The sequence below is a fragment of the Spermophilus citellus genome, assembly GCF_964194105.1.
Source record: "Spermophilus citellus genome assembly, chromosome: 5".
Taxonomy (NCBI): Eukaryota; Metazoa; Chordata; class Mammalia; order Rodentia; family Sciuridae; genus Spermophilus; species Spermophilus citellus.
The window spans coordinates 163,849,071-163,876,025 of record NC_138186.1 but is presented as its reverse complement, the minus strand read 5'-3'; the positions used below and the strand labels follow the sequence as shown (position 1 = coordinate 163,876,025).

General features: G+C 44.2%; 1 protein-coding gene and 1 long non-coding RNA gene across 2 annotated transcripts in view; both read left to right on the top strand.

The window, feature by feature from the left end:
* LOC308649644 (uncharacterized protein) overlaps nucleotides 1–26,955 on the top strand; it is a 180,712-nt gene that overhangs the window by 17,813 nt on the left and 135,944 nt on the right. The gene's annotated exons all lie outside the window — the stretch shown is intronic.
* Nucleotides 9,242–18,205, top strand: LOC308649647. The gene is made up of 3 exons (XR_014022150.1): nucleotides 9,242–9,346; nucleotides 16,103–16,396; nucleotides 17,977–18,205. It is a non-coding gene; the product is annotated as an uncharacterized lncRNA (long non-coding RNA).

Genomic DNA, 26,955 nt, shown 5'->3' with positions numbered 1-26,955 from the left:
ATTGATATTTCAGTTGTTCAGCTTTTGCTTGTGGTTGGAATGAAATAGTGTCTTTCAACATTCTTACACACTGGACCACAAACCTGAAGCTCTTCTTTTTTTTTTTTAAGTTAGATTTTTTTTTAATATTTATTTTTTAGTTGTAGTTGGACACAATACCTTTATTGTATTTATTTTATGTGGTGCTGAGGATCAAACCCAGGGGCCTTGCACTTGCTAGGAGAGTGCTCTACTGCTGAGCCACAACCCCAGCCCCCTGAAGCTCTTCTTATTAACCTTTTTGACCTTTGACAAATTAACAATTAACTCAATTGTTTCTCAACCTCAGTTTCCTCATATGTGAATGAGGATTATAATTCTGTTGTGGCACAGCTGCGTGAGGATTAAATCCATGATGCGTGCACCTCTCATGCTGTTGGTGCTTGCTGAACGGGAGCTCTGGTAGGTGCCTCTGGGTGGGCAGGGCTGTGGGGCTGCAGCCTGTCTCTTCTCTCTACTCAGTGCCCATGTTATTGTCATGCTCCGCCGTATCCAATACTCTCGCTATTTCCTGGGTTACTGGAGGGTAGGAGACTGGGAATGGCCCCCAAGCCTCTCATTGAAGCATCAACTTTTGCCAAACCAGAGCCATGAGCGGATCATCCTACAGTGGGCAGGAAGGCATGAGCTCCCACCCTTTGGACCAAACCTTCAGGTTCACCCTGAATCTGAATAGCAGAGCAACGAAGAGTGACATGACAGCAGCAAACCAAGGAATACTTTATGGATCATGGCAAAGACTCTAAAGTTCCCCATTGGTATTTAAGCCACATTCCAAGGCTCATAGAAAAATCACTGTCAGGCCCATTATCTTTGACTACAAAGGACAACAAAATATAATACTGTCTGCAGCTCACTCCAACATTCTTGTCCAGTTGTAACATTTCAGTTTTTTATTCTTCTCACTACTTGACAATATTATGATTTCTTCCTACAGGGGATGAAAGTACAAGCCCTGCCTATTTCCCTGCTTGGCTATTATTTGAGTTTCTATTATAAGCCTCTAGAAGACTGCAGACATATAACCCCTTTTTTAAAAGGCTATACACGTGGTACTCAGTCTCCATTCATCTTTCGTCCACTCTGGTCAGGGAGGGTGCTGAGGCCAGACTGTAAGATCTTAGTAATCTTGGGAATTAGGTTGCGGTTTCAGACCTCATGATCGCAGAGTCAAATCCTGCAGACTTGGCAAAGCTGTCCCTGCCAAGTGCCCCTATTACCCGAATTAAAAACGAGGTGCCTGATTCCAAGCTGCAGACTCATTCCAAAACTCCTAGGCTTTCTGGCATCGTTTAACTCTTGGGTCATCGGAGTTGAAAAATGCAGTTTTTTGTGTTTTCCTTTTAACACCTAATGATAAGACTCTGTCATTTTGGAAAAGCACTGTCAATTTTACAATATTTTGTATTTTGAAAATTAACAAAACAAACCCCAAAACTGACTATTTTCTCCTAAACAAGCTAGGAGCAAGCAGGCAAGAGCTAATGTTTATGTGTGTGTTACTATAACATGAATTTTAAGTTAAAGTATCTTTCAAGGTAAAAATGCATTTTGATTGTGAGTTTTTTCCTGTGGACTGTTTTGTACTTCGCCTTGGTTTTTGGTTGGCCACCGAAGGAGGTGTGATTTGGGGCTTCCATAGGGGCATGGGTTAACAAAGGCTGGAGACACTGTGTGGGTTTCTGTTTTAGTATGAATTCACCGCTCATTTAAAGTGATTTTTACCCATCTATGTCTTTTTCCAAAGAGAAGCCAAGGTGCAGGCAGGTTCATTAGAGAAAAACACAGTACATTGAAAAACTCTTTTTTAAATATATTGATTTGGCCAAATTTTTGGGTTTGGAGGGAACTGGCAGTGGGCTGTGGTGCTTGCAGAGCCCAGTGTACTCGGCTGTGGTGCTGGGGACACAGGCGCGGCCCCACCCACTGGGTTTGTTTCAAGTAGTCACTGAGTGGGTGAGGGGTGGCCTGGCTGGTGCTGCAGCACGGTGCTCCTAAGTGGCAGTGACAGCTCATTCAGCTGCAGTATGACCTTCGGGAGAATGTCTGCCACTCGCCCACTTGGGAGAATCCCAGACTTTCAGGCAAACAGACTCCTCGCCTATAAAATGAGGGATTTGGATGAGATGATTTGCAAGGTCTCTTTCTGTTCTGAAATGCTATGATTCTATGAAATTAAGCCCATTTGATCTAAAATTGGAACTGAAAACCTTCTGGGTGTGTGCATGATGAGGAATGGACTGCACTGCAGATAAGACAAAGCCTTCCCTTCAGCTTTATTTAGTTCTTTCCCCCCTTTAAAGCTTCTATCCCCCACCCCCAGGTCAGTGCCTACTCTGTTCTGAGTAGGTTCAGAAAAATGTAAGCCACACTCCTTTCCTTGGGTGCTTTAGCATTTCCTGAAGGGAGTGACTAACCTGTGGAGTGATCACAGCACAGAGTCACCTAGACGGGTGCGGAACAGAGCTGAGAGGAGGCCTTGTTCAGGGGCTGAGCCCGACTCCTTTGCTTACTGCAGCCTCACCCCGCACTTCCCAGGTCTTCTCAGCCTTACCCCGCTCCTTGCTGCTTCCTCCGTTTTTGTTTATGTATCCACCTCCTGTATCCAGATCAGTGCCTCAGCAAGTTGGTAGGCTCTTAATCAGTCTTGTTGAGTGAAGGAATAAACGATGACCCGGGTCGGGGGTGGAAAAGTCGTGGAGAGGCATGGTTAGAGAGGCCTGGGAGGTGGGCACGTTAGCCTCCACAGGGAGGATGTGAGGCCTCCTGCAAAAAGCAGGCCTCCTTCCGCTGTTCGTCAGTGAGTCTGTCCTGGGCCCTGCTTGACAAGATGAAGGTCCAGGGGAAGTCTGCACACTCTGTTCTGCATGTTCTTCGTGGACACAGCAAGCCCTTGTGGAGGCCATTTTGATGGTGACTGAATTTTTTTCCTTTGGACAGTGAGACCTCACTGGGTGAGTCAGCCACCTGCGGCTTTCTTTCTCTCCAAGACAAGCCATGTGTCTCTCTCAACGCTCAGTCGCTCAGAGGGCACCAGCTGCTCCTGGGTGCATTGTGGGGCTTGCAGAGGGAAGTGAGGTTTGCTCTGAGGGATCTGAGGATCCTCCAATCTGGTGGCTCCCCAGTGTTGGCTGCAATTAGGATTCCCTGGGGAGCTTTTAAAAAATACTAAGGCTTTGGCCTCCACCCCTCTCACCCAGATTCTCACTTAATTGGTCTGGGAAGGAGAGGTCCAGGCACCAGAGTTGGTTTACAAGTTCCCCAGGTGATTCTAGTATGCAGCCAGAGTTAGAGTCACCAACTAATCTAGCAGGCCCAGAGAAATCCAGCAGCTTGCTCAAGAGCGACAGGCTATGTTGCCTCCAGATGTACACAGAGGAGCTGCAAAGAATGTCTCTGGGTGCACGGTTTCGGTTGCTCTGATTCTGTGATGAACTGAATTAATCTGGCTACATAAGTAAGTCACAGATACCACCCGATGCTAGAGAAGTGGAGGCTCCTCTCTGGCTGATAGGAGACTGGTGATGAGGCTCCTGAGGCCATGTGTCACAGGGACCCACCGTGTCATGGAGACCACAGCACAGCATGGAGTCCTCGATGGGCCACGGACAAGAAGGTTGAAAACGACCCACGCTGCAGGCCACCCAGGGGAGCCGCCTGTCTCTGTTGTTGCCTCTTGTCTTTCTGTGCTCTGCTCCGGGTGTCCCCGTCCTGTCGGAATGCGGGACTTCTCCTGCTTCCAAGAGAGGCTTCCCTGAGTCTGTTCGTGAAGGAGGTGCCATGTTTATGTAGGGGATATGCCCAGGAGTGCTTTTTTCACTAGGTGCTCAAAATCAGGCCAGGAAAAAGGAGTGAACAAGCAACCCTTGCTACCAGTCTGCTGTTCCCAGACAGATGCATCGTGGAAGAACGAGCTGTCACTGCCACTTAGGACAACTGAAGCTCCGCACAGAGCCTTTGTAGCACAGTCGGTGATGCTTGAAAACCCGACTCCAAGTGATGTGGACAAGCAGAGGGTAAAGCCTCCTGGGAGTCCAGGGGTCAGAGGAGAGGTCACTCCCAGAGTTCTGTCCCTTTGGAGTGAAGGGGACATCAAGAGGTGGCTCTGTCTTGAAGTCAGGAGGATTTGTGGCTGAGCTTCTGTCACTCTCAGCTTTAGCAGCTCCCAAGTCCTCTGGCTGTTTTGTGGAGGGACTGTGGCAGCCCCTGAGGAAGGCAGTGTCCTGAAAGAGAACTGTGGACACTGGTTAGCGCCATCAATATTTCAGGCCACCTGGGGGATGCTGAGCCTTGGAAAAGATGTGTAAGAGGTTGTGTCTTGGGTAGGGGCGTTCACTCAAGAGACGTTTATCAAGTTCTTATGTTAGATTCTGCTACCTTTGGGGAGAGGGCAGAGGGTGTTTTAGACACAGGAAATAAAACCCAAAAGCAGTGAGCTAGACGGAAGAAGATAATAAAATGCATTTCTTTTTTCTTCTCTGCTTGTGGAAATAATTATTGGGAAAGAAAGCCCTGTCTAAGAATTTAATCTGGGCCAAAGAACATGTAAACTGCAATTTCGTAGTTGGGTTTTCTCTGTGGAGAGAAGTGGTTAGGGACAGGTGAGTGCCGTTGCTGAAGGACAGTTCTAGGATAGCACAGGCCTGTTCTCACAGAGCTTGCCGCCTGGAGGGAGATGCAGGACACACAGATGACACACGGCTCGCACACACACTCGCACACTCCGTAGGGTGCCCGCAGGTTCCAGGAAGGAGAGTAAGGGGGGAGGCTGGAGGATGTCTAGGTGGGTGACTGGGAAGGCTCTCTGAGGATGTGACATCTGGACAGAAGCTGAAGGAGGTGAGGGATTTGGCCACACGGAGTCTGAGGGAGCATGTGAGGCAGGGAATGGCAATAGTGAGGACCCTGAAGGGGGAAGGACGGCCATATGGCTTCTACTCCATGAGCAAGAGAAGACTGTGGTGCCCCGCAGTCACCTTTGGCTGGGAGCTCAAGGAGGAATCGGTAGAGGTGGCATGTGGACCAAGCCTTGGAGGAGTCACAGGGTTTCAGAAGGCCAGGTTCTAAGCACCGAGGGAAGACCGAGGCCCTGATGTTCCCAAGGCCTTCCGCTTGGGAGCCGGTCAATAATATTTGTGGATAAGTGGACAGTTGGAGAGGAGGGAGGCAGGACAGGCCCAGGGAGGGCTGCGAGTAAAGATGTCGGACTGGGAATGCGGCCGAGTGTGTTTGGAATGTAAGTGAGAAAAATGGTGTGAAAATGTCATGCTGTGAATAGGTTGAGGTAATGATAAAAAAAAAAAAAAGGGCAAAAATACTAGATGCTGAAGTTTGGGCTTCGTTTCGTAGTTAAGGAGGAACCGGGTGGTTTTTGTCGGTGGAACTGCACACACCAACAGAACATATGCTCAGGAGAATCAGCTGGGGGCTGGGGGAGCGCGGTAGAGACATGGTTGGCACAGATTTTGAGACCGATTAGATGGATGGGGAGAGAGGTGGGGTCCAGGGTGTCTGATGTTCTATGTCCAATTGACCAGGAAGATGATGGGGATTACTGACAGGGAGACAGGAAAATGACATGGAATGATTTTGCGATGACAGTAGTGCACCAGGTATCTAATGCTAGCTAACGAAAGAGCAGGGTGATGCTCAGAGAGAGGGAGGTTGGATCTCTGTCTAGGGGAAACATGGGTATTTGAAACTCAAGAACAGGGTGTTTTAGGAAATGAGATGAGAATCTCACATTTGGGTTGAGAAAGAAAAGGAACCCAGAAGGAGGGCCAGAGGCATGCAGAGAGCAGAAGTGCCCAGGGCCAGGGATGCCAGGACTGGAAGTGTCAGGGGGCAGGTGGCCAGGAGAGTCAGGTGCTGTGACTTCACAGGAGTCCTGGTGACTTCTGGGAGGTGTGTTCGTTGTGGACTGGACCTTTCTCCAGCAGGGCCAGCCGACTCTCACTCATGGGGCTCTCCGTCTATGAACTAGAAGAAAGTTAGGAGCTGGTTGCGGGGCCACAGCTCTCAGGCGAGACAGTTCAAGTCAGATTTCTGCTTGTCAGACTTAGTGGGCACACATCTGTTCTGTCCTAGAAACACCAGCGGTCTCTGTGGGTCAGCCATTCTGATTGCTGCCTTGCTCGGCTGCCCATTTCAGTAACTGTGCCAACCATGTCTCTGTGATGAAGAACCCCTGCCACCCGGCACTCCTGTCCTGAAGAATTTGATAGTCCAGTCCCGTGGCAGAAGTCCCCACTGTCCTCCTGGCCTGCAGAGGAGAGCCACCATAAAGATGTTCCAGAAGCCAGGTCTGGCCTCATCCTCTCGTTTCTCACAGGCCTGGAGGCACAGGTAGGCAGTGGCTGAACAGGCCTGTGTAACGGGTTTACTCTACAGTTTGGATCCCCCTAAGCCGCTGGTTATCTTAAGGTTCTCCAATGAGGTCGGCATTGCAGCTTCAGTAGTGTAGGCCTCTTTGTTTCTATGTTTCTGGAAGCCAACTTCACAAGCTCGGAGGATTACTGCCAGCTGCTTGAGTGGCCACACTGACTCTTGTCTCTGCTCAGTGAACGCACATCAACAAATTGGTCCAGTTCCATGTGCCACTTCCGTCCTGATCCAGCACCTTAGGGTTCATTCTCACATGTTTCCAAGATACCATTGATAAAAGTTCATAGCATCTTTCCCTTCTTCAGTGTGTGTGGCACCTCCGCACGCTCTGGATCAGCTCCTGAGGTCTGCCAGAACCGGTCTGGCCACCGGTCAAGAAGCAAGGGAAGGACATGTTTTAGTCAACTTTTCCTCAATGTCATAAAAATACCTGTCAAGAAAGATTGAGAGGAGGGAAAGTTGGTTTTGGTCTTGGTTTCAGAGGTTTAGTCCATGGTAGTCCGACTCCATGGCTGTGGGCCTGAGGTGAGGGTTATATCACGCAGAAGGATGTGGTACAAGGAGACAGCTCATGACGTGGCTACGGGAAGCAGAGAGAGCTCTGCTTACCAGGGACAAAACCTAAACCCCAAAGGCACATTCCCAGTGACCCACCTCCTCCAGCCACACCCTACCTACCTACAGTTACCACCCCGTTAAACCATAACCTCTCTTGATCTAATCATTTCACCTCTGAACATTCTTGCATTGTCTCACACAAGAGCTCTTGGGGGCACCTCACATCTAAACCATACCAGGCCATGAGTAGGCCTGGGTCAGAATCAGCAGCCCCCTGCAAGGAGCTGCCTAGTAGGGACCAGTCAGGTTCTTGAGTCACAGGATGAGTTCAGAAAGAGGAAACAGACCAGGAGGAAGGGATGCTTCCACTGACAATCAGAGTTGTTGGAAACTAGCTTAAGTTTTCAGAATCCCCATCAATGCCCTGATTTTAACAGTGAAGATCCTTCAGGCCCGTGGATTCAGTGTGCTTGTGACTCAGCAGTCTTTAGAATTGGATGTAGGGCTTGGCTACCAGAGAGTTGTAGAAGCTTTGTGGTCCTCCTTGACCTTGAACTGGGAGCTAGAACCCCAAACACATCATTTTCTATTGCTAAGTTCTTTAGTATCTCAAAGCAACTGACTCCGTTATGTTGTTTTGATCGAATGTATTATAGCAGCAACTATATTATAGTTTATTTTATCAACTGTATTATAGCAGTGGTCACTCAAAACCTTGCCTTTAGATACTTGATTATAAGCAACAATTTAGTGAATATTTTGCCATCAAATGTCACAGGCTACCAATGTCCTCTTTGCCACTTTTGACAAATGCAGTGATATTAATGCTTTCAAATCTCATCCGATCCAATTCTAGATGAACCAGTTCCAGTTCAAGGAAACCATTTGTAAAGTTCTATTCTCCATTGTGTTAAGAGAAATAGCCCAACTCAGAAGGTCAAGGGTCGTGTCTCATATATGGAAGCTGGAGAGGAAAAAGGAAAAGAAAGATGGAGGGAGCTAATAAAAATCAAAGGGAGATCAGCAGAGGAGAGGAGAGGGATCCAGCAAGGAATGAGGAAAAGGAAAGGGGAGTACTGGGGAATGATATTGTGTGCATGTGTAAATATGGAACAACAAATCCTACCACTCTGTACGACTTGAATGCACCAGTAAAAGAATGGGGAAAAAAATGAAGGTCTGTTCTCCTTAAACTACTGCCAGTGTCAATGTGGGCCTCAGGTAGGGTTTGATCAGGGAAGCGGGGCCACTGTGAGGGACATGCATATGGCATTTTTTAGGGTAATTGGACCATATACCATTGTGGAAGCTGGTGCAAGTTCCATGGAAGACTGTTGCCTCTGTTTGGTGGGAGGCTGGATGTCTTCCTAAGTCAGCAGGGCCGGAAGTTGGGGAGAAAAGCTAGACACCAAGCAGGGGACCTTGAGGACAAACAGGAACCTCTGAAGAGAAACTACACCCACAAGGACAAACTTACTTCTGTGTGTCTCTTGCCATCTCCAACCTCGATGACCTAAGTGACCTACAGAAGTAGCTGGTGTCCTTTGCTGTGGAGCTGCACAGTGCTGGCCCAGGACCAGAGAAGCTGGGGGAGGAAATCCAGCAGAAGGAGGAGCCTGTGCTCCAGTGGGGCCTCGGGCCAACACTCTGCGCCAGAAGCGTGACCTGCTGTGTGCTGCTGGGCCCTCCTGACCTTCAGAGCCCCAGCCTCACAGGTTTCTTGCCCTTCTCTGGTGGCCGCCCACAAGCAGACTATGCAGTCCGAGGTGTTCCACTTAGCTATGCTGCCACGTGACTAAATGCGGTAGGACAGAGGTTCCTGAGGTGGGAGCTCTGCAGCCTGGTGAGAGCCCTGGGGGCCAGGTTCAGCCTGTGTGGACAGCTGGAGGGAGGTGCTTCCCAAACTTGACTGATTCCATGTGTTGTCCCAGACCTAGAGTCAATGTCTAGGGGAAGGTGCCTGGGAATCTCTGACTAACCAGGACCTCAGGCGACTCCTGTGACTCAGCACATTTCTCAAACTCCTGGGAGGAGCTTGGGCCAAAGGAAGCTTTAAAGTTTTAATTCACTTATTTATCATGTTCATTAAGATTGGGAGGGTAGCTGGCTTTACAAACAGAGGGGAAAAGACTGAGAGTAGGGCAGACATTGCAGGAGACAGGAGGGCCTGTGGGGAGGAGGCCTGGTGTCTCTTGTTACAACGAAAGAAACCAAGGGGAGAGAGAGGGAAGCCCTGATGGCAGAGGGAGGAGGTGGAGGCCACTTCTGCAGGACCACCTCCAGCAAAATGGGGCAGAACGGAGGCCCAGGTCAGGTGTGGAGCTGGATCCAGACCAGAGGGACCCTCTGAAGTCATCCAGAGAAGGTGAAGATGCATCAGTGGGGAGCTGGGCGGCTGGGAGAGCAGGTGGACCTGCAGGGGTTCTCGAATTCCACCAGGGGCAGGAACTGCTTCCAGAATCTTTTAAATATCAAAAACTTATTAAGCATCCTGAATGTTGGGTCTTAGTAGAGTAACAGGACATTGATTTCATAGCCTTAACTTACACATCTCATTTTCTAACTAAGAATGTAATTTTGCAAGGCGTGGTGGTGCACATCTCTAATCCCAGCCACATGGGGAGGCTGAGGCAGGAAGATCTCAAGTTCAAAGCCAGCCTCAGCAACTTAATGAGGTCCTAAGCAATTTAGTCTCAATATAAAAAAATAAAAAGCACTGAGATGTGACTCTGTGGTTAAGCACCAAACCAAACCAAACCAAACCAAAAACAAACAAAAAGAACTAATTTCTATATTCTTTATTCTCCCGCATCTGCTAAATAAAAAAGAATAGACAATTGGAGATCTTCGTCATCTTGACAGGGTTGATGAATTTACCCTTGTTGGGTTTCATGTTTGGGTTTAGGAGCTTATTATTATTATTTTATTAGTTGTTGATGGACCTTTATTTTTATTTATATGTGGTGCTGAGAATTGAACCCAGTGCCTCACACATGCTAGGCAAGCATTCTACCATTGGGCTACAACCCCAGTCCCAGTTTAGGAGCTTATAAAGTCTCTTTGGCTATAGTTAGGAGTGGGAGATGGAATCAGATCTCACTGCCTCAGGACCTGGAGACCCCAGGTGTCTGGAATCGGGTAGCTGTGTGCCAGGGGGATGCTATCAGAAGTCAACAGGAGGATGCCAGTCAACACAGAATGGTGCCTGGTGTTTAGCCAGTCCTAAATGGTTATATTCTTGGTGTCAGATTATGTGAGGGTGACCAGTGAGATTTGAGAAATAGTTGAGTGTGGACCAGGTTGAAAGGGCATCCATTTGGGTCTAGTGAAGGTTTCCTGGTGGATCTGGTTTCTTTTATCTGACCTTCCAATACCCAGCCCTGTCCTTGGGCAGGTTTGCATCTTAATACACCCATCCCTCTCTCTGTTCCTTATTTGGCCCTGGTTTCTGCCCCTTTGTTTCTAGCAGGGGCAGAAGCTCTCCCCAGCAGAGCTCCTCTCCTCTGCCTTCTCCCCGTGCTTTGCTTCCTCTCCTACTCCTGTTCAGGCCTGTTCCATGTTTAGACTTTCCACAGCATGGCAGCCCTGCATCAGGAGCTCAAGGCGGAGAGCAGAAACCTGAGCAGGGGATCCAGGAGGTCTGAGGGCCTGGAGGACATGATGGCCTGGGGAAGGGGTGGACCTCCTGGCCACTGTGCAGCTGCTGGGTGCCCAACGCTGCGTTGCTCTCTTTGACAGGCAAACCAAAGGGACGACAGAGGAGCAGGTGGAGAGGGGTGAGGGGTGACTGTGTGAGCTTGTCTGTTTCCCAAAGTCAGTGCCGATTCCTGGCTGCTCACAGGTATGGAGCCACCTGGAAATCCCCACCGGACTCACCTGGACGATGGGGAGGACAGCGTTTGATTAGTCTGGAATGAATTTGGATTTGCTGGTTTGTCTTAGTGATGAGTCTTATTGTTTTCTTTCTTGTGGAGGACAGGGCGGCTGTGAGGAATACTTTATGCACAGTAAAGCTGTCTACCCTCTGTGTTGAATTGAAGAAGAAAAACGGAGAAACCTAGCCTTGTTCCCTTCTCCCAGAGGCCGGGGACATCCATGTGTGTAGTGCTTTTGATTAGATCTGCTGTTTGCCCATGGCAGTCATCCATAAAAACACTCCTTTCCTATATACATCCTTCACCCTCTGCACACGAAGTCCTCCGCTCTCCCTCCCTCTCTTTCTCTCTCTTTTTCATCAAAGCCAAACAGAGTGGTGGTTTTCTTCAGTAAAACCCCTCTTCTTTTTGGCTCCATGCCTGGCTCTTCCCAAGGTGCTTGGAAAGAAAGGAAAAATTCAGAATCGTTTCCTTTTGTTCTTGACTGATTCATGGGTGGAGGGAGGAAAGGGTGGCTTTCAGTTTGAAACACAGTGCGATGTTCAAGCAGCTTTAACAAATGGTGCCCACTAATCCTCTTCGGTGGGTTGTCCACCAGTTGTGAGCTCTTCCCTCCCCTTTTCTTTTCCTCTCCTTTGCTGAAAGCCCAGCAGCCAGCACGATGCTCGGCACACAGTGGGCTTCTGGTAATAAGAGAAAACAGAATGTGGTGTGTGCTCAATCCCACGTGGCACATGCGCACCTTCACATGAAGCTAAGAGCTTGTCAAGACCCACGTAAATTAAAAACAACATTTGCACCAGTGTCTCTACTTCCAGAGCTTCATTTCATGGCGTGCTGTGGCATAGATCAGTCTTAACTTTCTCAACCCAACGAAAGTTAAGTAGGAGCAGAAAAATCAAAACAAGGCTCTCTTAACTATAGCATTGGTTTGAAAGCAATTATTGACCTGTGGGATCTCATGATTTGTCTTTGTGTCCATCCATATATCCATGTGTCTAAGATAGTCAAGAGGTCACAAAGGAATTCAGCTGGAAATATGTTCCTCTAAAGTCACTGATAAGAATCGGAATTGGCGTGAATCTCTGGCTGGGTCCATTTCCAGGACCAAATAAAAGCCAGCCAGCAGTCCTGGGAGGAACACCCTTCAGCATAATGGTTTTGCTAACATCATCATGTGAATGGATTTACTTTTACAAGTATATTTTGCAAAACCAAGAAAAGAAAAGAAACGGGGGAAAAAGCTAAGAAAGGAGAGTCTTACACATTTCCTAAAAGGAAAATTCATTCTCTTTTCCCCACCAGTGCTGACTAGCTGCCTTAAAGGAGAAGCCTGTTAAAAGAACATATTTGTGTGTGGAGCAAGGTCATGCACTTATTGGTTTTCTGCTGCACAGCATAAATATACCAGACAAGGAGAATCCGTTTGCTTTTACTGCAGCCTGTACTGTGCTCAAAGGCTGCGGCACATATATATTTCTAACGCCGGCCATGCCAAAGTGCAGAGGAGCCCAGTCAGGGGTTTCCGAATCAGAGGAGGCGAGCCAAGGTTTGTTGGAAGAAATAAACATGTTACCTGGAAGCACACTCCAGTCTTTCCATCTTTACATCGGGAATGTGGTTTAGAAGTGGGTGGGACCAGCGGGGTCCAAGTCTCTTGAAGCTGGTAACAGGCAGATGACTTCCCAAAACATTCTCGAATTCTCCCTTCTCTTTGGCACTCATCTGTCCAACTGTTGCAGCCTGACTAATAGTATTAATCCCCACGCTGTTCCTCCTTCCTTGACCAAAGTGGCAACACTTCACTTATTCAGCATGGTCCAGGATGAACCGTTCTGCATAACTGCATTTTCCAGCCGGCCGAATTTCACTTTGCTGAGCACCAGAATGTGCTTTGTTTTTGTCATTTTGAATAGCAATCCTCCTAAAATGTTTTAAATGTTTACATTCTTGAAGATCTTGCCCAAACACGATGTAACTTCATCTCAGTGATTGGGGGGCGTTTTCCATACACCATCTGTGCTGTAAACAGGGCCGCCCTCACAGGCCACAGCATGACTGGGGCTGCCTGGCTGTGCTGAATGGCTTCAGGGGCTGCTTGTTCTGAGTCAGGGCTCAGCCTCAACTTCTGTATCTGTAGGGAGGTGGTAGTGCCTACTTTATCAGCTGCCGTTAGAAGCAAGTGAAGCTGCGTGCATGGTGCGTGGCAGGTAGAAGCGTTCAATGTGTCTTAGCTCTTCTTTTTTGTTTTGAGACAGAGTCTTGCTGTGTTGCCCAGGCTGGTCTCAAACTCTTGGGCACAAGCAGTCCTCTAGCCTGGGCCTCCTGAGAAGCTGAGACTACAGGTGCACATCTCCACATCCAGCTCCATGTCCTTTAAGCGAGGAATGACATTAGATGTAATCACATGACCAAAATGCAAAAGTGACATTGGTATACATGCATAGAATACTGTAAAGATTGGTATGACAGTTTGATATGGTTTATTCATTTCTTGTCAGTGTCCTTCTGGCTATCAGAGAAGGGTGCAAAGCCCTAGAAGCACCATATTGGGTCAGCTTGTCTCTTCTCCTTGAAACTTGCCCCCAGTGCTTGTCCACTGTCTCCTGCTAGCTCAGGAGGATCTATCTTTAGTTCCTCAGGAAATTTTCCTTTCGCTTTTGATCCAACTTGCACCTGACTCATTTTTATACTAGGCGTTCCTTCAGCCCCATGTGCTCAATGTGTTCTGTGACCATTTCTGTTGATGAACAGAGAGCTTAGGTGTGAATGGGGACTGTGGACTTGTCAAGGCATCTAAATGCCCATTCAGACCAGCTTCCTTTGACATGTTAGTCTGGGGTGCATAGAAAGGAAGAGATGATGATAGACTGGCAATTCTAATGTGCACAGAGGGGGAGCAAGTGTGGGGAACGCACTGGTTCCAGAGACAGGCCTTCTCCATCCACGCGTGGAGACTGTCCCAGAGAAGAGATAGTTGTTGGTACTGAGGATGAGTTGGTGGACAGGGCCTTGAAGGGGTTGCACCTCCACCTTGTGGGGAGCACTGCCCATCCCTGGACTTCCTGCAGCACCCTTCTCTCCTGCCCTACCTCCCTGGCACTCTTGGAGGTTTCTGCCTCCTTCCTTTCACCATGGTCCGTTCTTGATCCTGAGCCATTTCCTAGACTGCCAGTTCAGCTTGACGTGTTACTGGTTAAAACTCACCATCCAGAAGTGAAGCTCAGCTTTTTCCCGTTCAACTGGACGCTAGAGCTAGCCATCCCCGGAGCCTCTTTACATACCATCCGCTCTGCCAATGCAGATGTCCATCTCTGTGTTTCCAACATGATTTTCCCCACCCCAGGGGTCTTCCTGCTGATTTATTTTTCCTTTGCTGGAAGATGTCCCTTGGCCTTTGGTGGACCAGAGGTGGTGATGAACAGGATCCCAGGGTGGAATTCTCCTGCACCTCTCCTGTTCATGTTTCTCAGGGAAGTGGCCTTTCTGAGTTGGATCACTGTTGCTTTGCAACAGGAAAATAACTGTAAGAACAACGATTTCAACTTAATAAAAGGGATCTACTAGCTTACATAGTAAATATGTATTGAAAAGTATCTCATTAAAATGGTATAAATAAAACCACATTGAAGAGAGCCAGGTTGGCTGTTCCCAGACTTGTTCAGATGGCGATGTACCTGGAAGTCCTGATGTTCTTTCTGGTACAATCCCCTGAAAAAGAGACATCTTCAGCCTCATCATGCAAGCCAGGATGATTTTTCCAGAAGAACATGTGACTATGCCCTGTAAGTACCAGGTAAAATTACAAGCATAAGCTCCTCAAAAAAGATCCAGTTCAAATGTGACAAGATGGGATCTGAGTGTTTTCTATAATAATTGTTAGCACGTGTTTATTTTCTCTGTTGTCAACTCTCCTTCAAGAGCAGATAAGTGGAGCAGCCACCAGATGTTTGAGAAAAATAAATGGGAAATGAGATTGAAATGGTTAAAACTAGATTCAAAGTGTGTGCCTACGCACTGGAAATTCTGCCATCATTATTATTATTTTCAGTTTTAGTGGTCAAATACTTTCACTTTCTAAGCAGTGCGGTATGGCATCTGGTTCTGCATGTTTCTGCTCTATGAGGACTCACTGCAAAGAATCTTTTTGTAAACTGAAGAATAAATTTTACAATGCAAAGCTCAACCTCTGTTTTCTTTTTGTTCCATAAGTTTGACAATACACGTTTGTATGTGTGCAAACGCGTGTGTGTACATTCATGCCTTCTTCCTCCTGGATTCACAATATCAAAGAGGTTAGGTCCTTAGGAAGTAAACTGTAACCCTTAAGATAGAGTTCAATTTATTTGGTTAGTAGAATACTAATGGAAGAGATATTTTATAATATAGTACAAAGTGTGTCCCAGAAAACTACCAACTACCCAAATTAGCTTCAGCTGAGGATGCTTTAAAAAAAAAAAAAGTAGATCCCCAGAGCATACTTCAGGCCTGCTGAATTGAAATCTTTGGGCTGGGGCCCAGGAAGAGGCTCTTTAAACAGTAGTTCACATGATTCTTATATATAGACCCAAGCTTGGGAGCTACTGGTGTAGTATTGGAGAACACAGTCACTGAAGTCAAATTTGCCTCTGCCACTTATTTGGCTTGTGGAAAATTACTTAAGCCTTGTTTTCCTCTTCTGTAAAGTAAGAAGAGTAGGCAAGCTACCTTATAAGACTCTTGGGAGGATGGGATGACATAATGTATGCAAATCATGTTTGCAGAGCGACTGGCTCAAAACAAGTCCTTGTGGTAGATACGTTGTTTATAACTTAGTCTGTTTTCTGTGCTGTGATAGAATTCCAGACTGAGTAATTTGTATAGAAAAGAAACTTATTTCTCATCCTTCTGGAGCCTGGGAAGTCCATATAAAGGCATTGGCATCTGGAGAGGACTTTCTTGCTGCGTTGGAACGTGGCAGAGGGCACGCATGGTGAGGGGGAGGGAGCATGCAAGCTCAGGTCTCTTCTTCTTCTCATAGAGCATCATGGGACCTCACCTCCCATCCCGACTCTGATGACCTAACCCATCTCCAAACACATCTGAACATGGGGATCAAGTTTCTGATGTGAACTTTTGGGGGACACTGAAATCATAGCAGTAATCTAGACTATAATTCTTGGTAATACTGATTTAACTCAGATGTCTCTCAAGTATACAGACGTTTTGGTGGTAGCGAGTAACTTAAACTGGTGTACCCTTTACAGTGACGTTACCTGTGTACGTACACATCCAGTCCATGGCAGGGTGCACCCGGAAGGATTGATTCAACTGGACCTTGTGCAGTAGTCCACAGTGGCTGCCTGTGTGCAGGGAGTCTCGTCAGAATGGGAGTCCTGGAGTGTCCATGGTGACTAGACCAGCTGTTTGGTTCAGCTGCCACAGTGGAGGATCACACTGGCAAAGGATTGCCATGTGCTTGTTCTTGGGATCTTTGACTCCGTAGACAGAAAGTTTCAATGACAGGGACCAGCAAAGTGAGAAGAGGTGAAATATTTTGGGTAAGTAGCTGACAGCTAAAGATGGTAGACGCTGATGGTTTACCTCCCTCCCCCTACCCTTCCCCCTAACTCTCTACATCCCTGCCCCCCTTTGAAAACAAGACACATTTTTTTTTTTGTTTACAGGAAACAATAAAAAATTTCCCTCTTAAAATCTTTCCTGAGTACTTTTTGTATATATTTGTTGCTTTAGTCTTGTAAAAGGGGTCATGTATTTACTGTCTTTCTGAAAGAGAAATTTGTCCTTGATGCTAAATATTATGTTCATCTTGCAGAACAGGCTAAATGCTTGCCACAGCTACCACCTCTTCTTCCTTGATGTGATTTTTACATTTACTTCCCCTCAAAAACCACACCATCTTCTGCCACTTCCCATAAAGCAGTCAGGCTGGTAACTATATTTTGATACTACTTACCAACCACCAGATAGAAGTCCTGACAAGGATTCCTGAAAATAGAAAGAGAATAGCAAGCACTGCCTTTTTACCATTGCACCAGTTGTCTCCAAACTTATTTTGATTCTATGCTCTATTAAAAAGAATACCATGAGCACACAATATCATATATGCGTGCATCTTTACATAGTCTATGTGTAAAGGTACTTATGTGTAATTTTATTGTATGTATCATGAAACGTACATCAAATCTAAACTACATGAGAATATGAAATAAATCATATTTTAACCATGATTTATTTTATCTTATTTCAATGGCTGTGATGGTAAATTTGATGTCTCAACCTGGCTGGGACATGGGTTGCCCAGATATCCAGTAAAACTTTAATCCTGGGTGTGTCTGTTTCTGGATAAGATTCACATTTGGATTGGTAGACTGAGAAAAGCAGATTTCCCTCCCTAAAGTAGATGGGCCTCAGTCAATCCACTGGAGGCCTGAATAGAACCCAGTGTGGGGTTGAGGGAGGGTGTGTAGTCTACGCCTGACGGCTTGAGCTGGGACTTGGTCTTTCTGCTGAGACTGGGTCTTGCACCATCGGGGCTCCTGGTTCTCAGACCTTTGGTCATGGACTGTATTATGTCACAGATTCCCTGGGTCTGCAATTACACATGAAGATGGCGGGACTGCTCAGCCTCAAATCATGTGTCCCAATTCCCTAAAATAAATCTCTCCATTTCTCCATACACTCATATATATGTCTATGCATTTATGTCTGGATGCTGAATACTACAGTTATAAATCATTTCACTCTCATTAAAATATCTCAAAATCTTAGATACTGTTGGAATAAAGTTCATTGGCCTTTGAAGAGTCTCATTGTATTTGGATCTGATATCATGATGAGATTCTAGATTTTGAGTTGAGGCTGTGAGACTTTGGGACATGTGAGAGGAAGTGAGCATATTTTGCCTGTAGGAGGGATGTGAACCATTAAGGGTCAAAGGGTGGACTGTGGTGGCCAGTTCAAGATGGCCTCCAGTGATCCTTGCCTTTTGGCATTTAGGCTTGTTTAGTCCCCTCCCACACTTCATCAGGAGGGGTTTTTGTGACCAGTAGAATATGGTGGAAGTGATGGTGTGCGACTTTTGAGATATGACTTTGACCCTTTTGCCTTGCTTTCTTAGTCTGGTGGATGGATGCCAGCTTCCATGTTGTGAGGAGACTCAAGCAGCCTAATTGCAGGTCTACATGGTGAAGAACTGAGACCTCTTTCATGGGATCAGCTTGCCAGCCAATTGAGTGAGCTATCTCAGAAGTGGCTTCATCCCTACTGAAGCCTTCAGATGTCTTTAGGCCTGGCCAACATCTGACTGCAACCTCATGTGAGACCCTGAGCCAGAATCACCCTGAGAAGCTGCAGCCAAATTTCTGATCATTAGCAACTGTATGAGAATCTAAATATTTGTTACCTTTTGAAGTCATTGGGTTGTAGGGTGACTTGTTACACAGCAATAGATAGCTAATAAAAATATGAATATTTTTGTGGGTTGCTTTTCAGATAGAGTTTTTCCTTTTCTTTCTTTCTTTTTTTTGACTTTTGTGTGACTAACAAGAGCTCCTGGTAGGACTCGGGAAAGTATTGGTTCTTTTACTTTTGTATAATTTATCTGTGTTTGCGTTCTTGGTATTGTCTTCCATCCTTGTGGAAATTTTTTAAGCTGCTTCTTTGAATTGCAAACTGTAATGCATCATGAAGCACTGAAAGTGAATGAATGACTGAGGACCCACTGCATTTTGGGCACCCTTTCCTCCCTTAAAGTTCTTCCATACCACTGTGATCTAACCTCTGACACCAGATTGAGTGGAGACACCAATGTCAATTGTATATTAAATATTAACAGATTAATTTCTTCCTGGCTTTTGTTTTGGGAAAATACAAAACATAAAAACAGTCCTAACATTTTTTGCACACCCCACTCTAGGGCTCATCTTGGATGCAGTGGGCTTTGGAAACTGCTGTTTTAGAACAGGGTTTGGCACCCATCTGCCTGTTTTTCTGAGTGACATGCTGTTAGAATACTGCAGTGCTCCCTCCATGTTGTCAATGGCTGCTTTGTGTTTATAAAGACACAGGGTTGGGCACCTGCAGCAGAGGTGTTATGACCTTCAAAGCCTCAATCAGAATAGTCTCCCATACCCATCATTTGGTTTTCCAGGGTTTCAGTTATTCAAGCTCAGCATTGTCTGAAAATATTAAATGGGAAATTCTAGAAATAAACAATGCATAAGTATTAAGTTGCATGCCATTCTGAGTAGCATGATGAAATTTTGTGCCACCCAGCTCCATCTAGCCCTGTCCAGCCCTTTGTTTAACCCATCCACGCTGTATTTGCTCCCTGTTTTAATCACTTAGTAGCCATTTGGGTATCAGATCAAGTGTTGTGGTATGACAGTGTTTGTATTCAAGGGACCCTTATTTAACTTAATATTGGTTCCAAAGTGCAAGAATAGTGACTCTGGCAGCTTGGATATGCCAAAGAGAAGCCTGGAAAGTGCTTCCTTTAAATGAAAAGGTGATCCATGGTAAGAAAGAAACTTCTATCTGTAAAATTGTGAAGAAGTAAAAAGAAATCCATACTAATTTTGATGTTGTACCTCAAACTGCAAAAGTTATAGCCACTGTGTAAATTCATAGTTTAGTTGGAAAAGGCACTATATTTTGGGTGGAAAACATGGATAGATAATGTGTCCTGAGGGACAGCAGTGTGTTGTTTCAAAAAGCCTTGAGCCCATATGTTGACTTCAGCAAGGGATCCCTAAAATGGGTGACTCTAAGCCATTCATTGCCAGGAAGGGACGGTTGCATGAACTCAGGAGAAGTTTTGGTCTGAAAATATAAAAATTACTGGAGAAGCTGCATGTGCTGGTGAACAAGCTACTGCTGGCGGACTTGAAATTGACTAAGGAGAGGGATGCTATCCAAAGCAAGTCTCTGTTGTGATGAAACTGGTCTTTTCTGGAAGAAGATACCCAGTAGAACCACCATTCTTGAAAGTGCAAGGGAGCCAGCAGCACATAAAATGTGGGAGGGCAGATTACCTCTTGTGCTGTGTGGCAGTGCCCAGGCATAGAGTACAGAAAGAAGAACCCATGTTCTCTCAAAACCAAAATAAAAAATGATCTGCCTGTATTCTGGCAACATTATCAGAAAGCATGGGTGCAGCCATCTTGGTTATGGAATGGTTCCACCAGTGTTCATCCCAGAAATGAAAAAACATTTGGAAACAAAAGGATTGGAATTTGAAATCCTATTAATAATAATAATTATTATAATTATTATATTATTTTCTGCTATGAAAATGTTACCTCGTCATTGTCAAGGCCATATTCACTTGTCTGGTATTTGATCACATATGATTAGTAATGGATGCAGGCCTTCATCTGGACCTAATGCAGTGCTGGAAATCATTCCCCATTGCTGACTCAATAACATTTATCATAGCTGCAATGGATGAATTAAAACTAGAAGCTGTAAATGTTGGCTGGAAAAACTAATGGAATGAAGTTGTGGATGATTGTAAAGAATTCCCAGAGATTGGAGCTGGGGCTCTAGCTCCATGGCAGAGTGCTTGCCTAGCATGTGTGAAGCACTGGGTTTGATCCCTAGCACCACATGAAAATAAACAATTAAAACAAAGGCATGCGGTCCATCTACAACTAAAAAAAAAAAAAAAAAAAAAAAAGAATTCCCAGGGATTGAGGGAGAAGTTAGGAAAAATCATTCATGCAGCAAGGCAAGTTGGTGGAGAAGAATTTACTAATATGCTTGGTGAAAAAAAAATGGAAATACATGTTGAAGGTCATTGAGAAATGCTCACAAATGAGGAATTGTAAGATCATGTAGAATCACCTACAGAGGAAGAGGATGAAGACAAGAAACTGAAGCAGAACCAGAAATATGGACATTTCCAAAATTTACCAAAGTGTTTCAAATTGCACAGGCATCAACTGGTGAGCTTATGGAATACAATCCTTGGGTGAAACACAACATTAAAGTCACCTACATGATCATGGAAGGATCACAACCTGTGCAGCCAACCTTGATAGGTGAAAAAGAAAGAGACTACAACTTCCAATTGCAATGTTCTTCTGAAGGATTCTTCAAAAAATTCTTCAACTATAGAGGATTCCCATGCATTGAATTGTCTGCTTCTGACATCCAGTCACAAATATTGCCATGGCTTGATGATCCAGGATTACCTGAGGCAGAGGATCCTCCTTCCAACAAGTTGTCAGAAGGTCAGTAGGAGCCTAACATTGTGTCACTGTGTCAGTGTCACTGGCCTGGCTTCACCTCGTCATGTAGCCATTATATCATCTGCATCATCACAGGAAGGAGGGTAAGCACAGTACAATAAGATATTTTGAGAGAGAAAGAGAACATATTCAAATAATTTTATTACAGTATGTTATAATTGTTCTATTTTATTAGTAGTTGTTGATTTCTTACTGTGTCTGCTTCATAAACTAACTTTATCATATTTATTTATAGGAAAAAACATAATATATGTAGCTTGGTACTATCCAAGATTTCAAGTATTCACTGAGGTCTTGGAAGATCCTCCTCACAGATAAGGTGGGACTACTGTATTTACCATCTGGCCCTTCACAGAGAAAGGTTGCCATCTTTGGTTTAGAAAATGGATGAAGTTTGAGAGGTCCCAAATGCTTAGCATCAATTCATTTTTTCCATTCAAACAGAGGCAGGCAATTTGAAGTATAAAAGTCACCTATGGACTTCTGAGAGAATGTTCTTCTGTGTCTGCTCCTGGCAGTGTAATTCTTGCTGAGGTTCAGGACATGGGGCTTTGATTCTTTTAAAGAGTCTGTATCCTAGGATCTAGTTACTTGAACTTTAAGAGAACTGATAGTGAGTAGAAAAAAACAAACTCTATTTCTCCTATTATCTTCTCGCAACATGATCTGCACAACATTTCTGACCCCAAATGTACACAGGTTTTTCCCTTCCACCAAGCAAATGATCAGCTCTCCAGCAAATACCAGCTGGGTGTCCTTTAATGCAGTTCAAATCTGATATGGTCTACCTTGAGACAGCATTAGATGTTACAGTTTGCGGACTCAGTATCACAAGACTGTCCCCCACTTCCCTTGAAAATCTCATTAATAGAGTGTCGTCTATACTTCTGACTAGTGGGCTATAGATTGAGGTTTCCATGACCCCCTCCTTGGGCTTAATTAATTTGCTAGGAGAGCTCCCTGAACTCAGGGAAACTGGTTGATTAGAAAGGATACCATACAGAGGAACAGCCAGAGGGAAGAGATGTAGAGGGTGAGCCACATGAGAGGGCACGTGGAGCGTCTATGCCCTCTCCAGTATGCCACCAGCAACCTCCACACGCTTGGCTACCCAGATGCTTTCCAAACCCAGTCTGGATTTTTGTGGAAGTGTCATCATATAGGCATAATTGATTAAATCATTGGCTGTCAGTGATCAACTTAATCTTTAGCCCTTCTCCCATCCATGAAGTTTAGGGGTTGGGGCTGGAAAGTTCCAACCCCCTAAATCATGTCTTAGTCTTTCTTGAGACCAGTTCCCATCCTGAAGCCTCATAGGGGCTGCCAGCCACCAGTCATCTAGTTAGAATATAAAAAACACACTCTGGAGATTCTGAGGATTTTAGTAGCTTTTATGCCAGGAAATAGGGAAATACATCTATTTTACAATATCACAGTGATCTGGTAATGAAAATAACTGGGTGCAGCTCTGCTGTGGCATCTTGTGCACTGTGGTTGAAGGGGACGTCCTAGCCTTTCTTTCTACCTATGTCCATCGTAAACAGTAGTCCAAAGAGTTTTCTCTTCTCGTTTCTCAAAGCCGTTGTCTTTGATTCTCCTCTTTGGTTGAATGTCACCTCCTCATCCAAGCTCAGCTAAATGCACCTGTATAGAGTCTTTTCTGAATGCTAGTCTTAAGGGGCCTACTCCATTACTCTCTTATTGTTCTGTATTATTTTTTCTTCAGATACTAACTACTATTTATTGACTATTTTATTTATGTCTATGGTCTGCTAGATAATAAACTACTAGAACCAGAAATGGGATGACCTTATCTGCCTTATTCATATTCATATCTTCAGGGATTAAAAAAAAAAGGTGTTTGACCCAAAGAGTGAATATCTGAGAATGAACAAGAGGATGACTGATGGATTTTGTATCTTGCTGTGGAATGGATCTTTGGTCATGGTTCAGAAATCATTGGCAAAGGAAGTGAAGATATTTGTGACTTATGTAAATGCTCACCAGAAGGTGACCTCAGCAGAGGAGGACTTTAATAATCAAGTAGATAGGATTATTGGAAAAGGTTTGGGGCTGAATAAAGCATATTGTTCCCCACCCCCTTCTTCCAGATTCATTAGCCATGTTCATTAGACCAGTGTTTAACCCATCTAGTGATTTAAAAAAATTGTAATGACAGTATATCTTATTTCTGGAATTCCTATTAGTTCACCTTTTATTTTTTAATGCTACATTTTGCTTCCCACTCAATTTTCTACTTTTTCATTATGGTGTATAGACCATCTTTTATATTTTGGGTAGGAACATTTTCTATTGTCCATATCTCCTGGAGAACAGATTTTTCCCTCTGCCATTTCTGCTGATTTTTCCATGATGACTTGTTTCCTGATAGTGTCTGTCATCTTTAAATATGTAAGCTTATTTTTGAGTGTGGGCTCATCTTTGAATGTGAGCTCATCTTTGAGTGTGAGCTCATTTTTGGCAGGGATTGTGTCCTGCAGTGACACAGGTTCCTGACTGTGCTCTTGTCTAGATAGTCTTGGTTTTTATTAACCTTCTGGGTCCTAATGGGTTTCAGTGGTTCTGAACCATTTTAAAAAATTAAATACATATAACATATGTTTGCCATCTTAACAATTTTTAAGTGTTGAATATATTCACATTGTTGTGCATCTAATTTTTAGAACTTTTTTTATCTTAGAAAACTGAAACTTTATGTCCATAAACAACAACTCCCATTTCCTCCTCTCCACAGCCCCTGGCAACTAATATTCTACTTTCTATTTCTGTGAATTTGACTTCTTTAGGTACCCCATATAATGAAATCATACAGTATTTGTCTTTTTCTGACTGGTCTAGTTCACTTAGCTTAAGACTAAATAATATTTCTTGTATGTTTATACCACATTTTATGTATCTGTTCCTCTACCAGTGGACATGTGGGTTTTTTTCACCTTTTGGCTTTTGTGAATAATGTTATTATGAACGTGGATGTCCAAATATCTTTTGGAGACCCTGCCTTCAATTGCTTTGTTTACTTTTTTTTTTCTTCTGTGCTGGGGATCAAACCCAGGGCCTTGTGCCCGCCATGCCAGGCAAGTGCTCTACCACTGAGCTACACCCACATCTCCCATTCTTTTGGATATATGCCCATGAGTATGTGCTACACATGTTTGTATTGATTTTTCAGCTGAGATTCTCTCAGTATGTAGGTAATACACGTGTGAACACTGTATTAGGTGTATAGCAGGCATGCAGCTCCGACTTCCTATGGATGTCTTTTTCTACTCACTGCCCTAAGCTGATGGTAAGCTTCTTTGCTGATACTCTAAACCAATGTGCTGAGCTTCTAAATTCAGTGTCACAGTCCAGGCAAAGCTTTATGACTCCAACTTTTATACAGGAGCTTAGTTTCAGCTCCGTGCCTTGCATGGGCCCAGGTCTTCGTCTCCTTTTCCTGTGTAAGTGTTAAACTGGAGGCCCAGACCTGTTAGGCCATATCTGTTTACAACACCTCTGTCATCTATTTGGCTTCAGTTCCCATTCACCTCTTTCTTTATTTCTTACATCAGGGGATTTCCTTTTATTGATTCTGAGTATGAATTTAAAAAAAAGTTTATCTGACATTTTTAGGTGTTTGATGTGTGTGTGGGTACGTGTGTGCGATCCTGCAGGTCTGCTCAGCCTGTGGTGCCAATACATATTTATTTATTCACTCAATATTTTTGAGCATTTATGGCAGACACCATGATAAACCTAAAATGACTAAATAGTAAATCTTCTGAACTCCTGCAAGTAGGGATGATATTTAATCAAAATACCCCAAATGGCAAGATATAGATGTTGCTGTGCAGTAGGGGGCAGTGGAATCTATTTTTAGCTTTGACCCTAAGTAGAAAGGTTCTCTTGTCAAAACTGCAGAATCAGCCCTTACTCAGATTAGAAGACCTCCTTTCATTGTTGTTCAGATTAGTATTTTATTTGGTTAAAAGTTTCAATACCCTCCAGAACACAGAATTATATTATATGGCATTTCTTGTTTGTTGTATATAAAATTGCCTAAATTAACTGCACAGTGCCATTGTGGAAAGTCCAGATGCAGGGCACAGAGACTGGCAGAGCAGAACTCTAAGCAGAGGTCACAGAGCATACCTGTAATCGCTTGCCCTAGAAGAGAGGGAAGTCATCCTGTGGCAATAAGTACAGTTGTCCCTTGGCTTCTGTAAGGGTTGCTTTCAGGACCTGAAAATACCAAAATCCAGGGATGCTCAAATCTCTTACATAAAATGTCAAAGTATTTGCATATAACCTAACACATCCTCCTCTATACTTTAAATCATCTCTAGATCATTTATAGTAGCCAAGGATATAAATGCTGTGTAAATTATTGTTATTCTGTATTGTTCAGGGAACAGTAACATGAGAAAAAAACCTATACATGTTCAGTTACAGACACAATATTTTCCCCAAATATTTTAAGTCTGTGGTTGGCTGAATCCACAGAGGCAGAACCCATGAACACAGAGGGCTGACCGTGATAACAGGCAGGCATTTTTGCAGTAGGTAGCTTAGGCTGCAGTGGTAATTTTGACCAATAAGTTTATACATGTGGCATGTGCACCAGCAAAGTCCAAGGATTCTCTGCAAACAGGAATAAGGACAATGAGACAGGCAATATCTACTCTGTACAACTTGACACAGAGAAGGAACTCATTGGACATGTAGAAGAGGATTAGCAAAATTTGGAAAATGCAAGAGAAAACGGCATATGAACCAGACCAGATGTGTCCTTTCGTTATTGTTAATATTGTTATTATTTTTTGGTTAAAACTTTTCAATTTCTCCTACCCTGAAATGATAAGCAGTGTACAGCAACACATACCAGAATTATATTAGATAGCATTTCTTGTTTATTATATATAAAATTGCCTAAATTAATCATAGAGTAAAATATACATGCTACTCATTTCGTTTTTACTTTATTTACCCACAATTTATGTTTTGTGTTCTTTATATCTTTCTGAAGTAAAAAGCACTTCCAGATACTATTGTAGGCAGATTCTCGAACTCCAACGGTCCTACCTGACTTTGTAGGCAAAATATGAATGCTTGCTCACAGTGTACCAAAGCAGAGAGAAGCCATTCCTTCTAATGTTGATCAACAAGCCTACTTCATTAGTTACATTATAATCACACACAAACAGCTGAGTGAGCTGGGTGTTGTCTTTGCCCCCTTTGTCTTATAAAAAATATTTTAAAATTTGTTCTAATTAGTTATACATGTCAGTAGAATGTGTTTTGACATATCATACATGATATAGAATCATACCAGTTGTGCAGTGTATGCACATAGGGTAATAATGTCAGATTCATTCTACTATCCTATCCTATCCTTCCTACCCCTATACCCCTGTCCTTCCTTTGCTCCCCTCTATCTAATCCAAAGTAACTCTATTATTCCCTAGCCCCACCCACTTCTTGTGAATCAGCATTTGCATATCAGAGAAAACAATTGGCCTTTGGTTTTTTGGGCTTGGCTTATTTCACTTAGCATGATATTCTCCAGCTCCATCCATTTGCTGGCCAAAGCCATAATCTCATTCTTCTTTAAAGCTGAGTAATATTCCATTTGTATATATACCACTTTTTCTTTTTCCATTTATCTGCTGAAGGGTACCTAGATTGGCTCCACAGTTTAGCTATTGTGAGTTGAGCTGCTATAAACATTGATGTGGCTGTGTTACTATACTCTTTGCCCCCTTTGTATCAAGTGACAAAACTGAAACTTATATTAAATAATTTGCCCAACGTCATACAGCCAGTAAATGGAGAAAGGGAATTGGTGA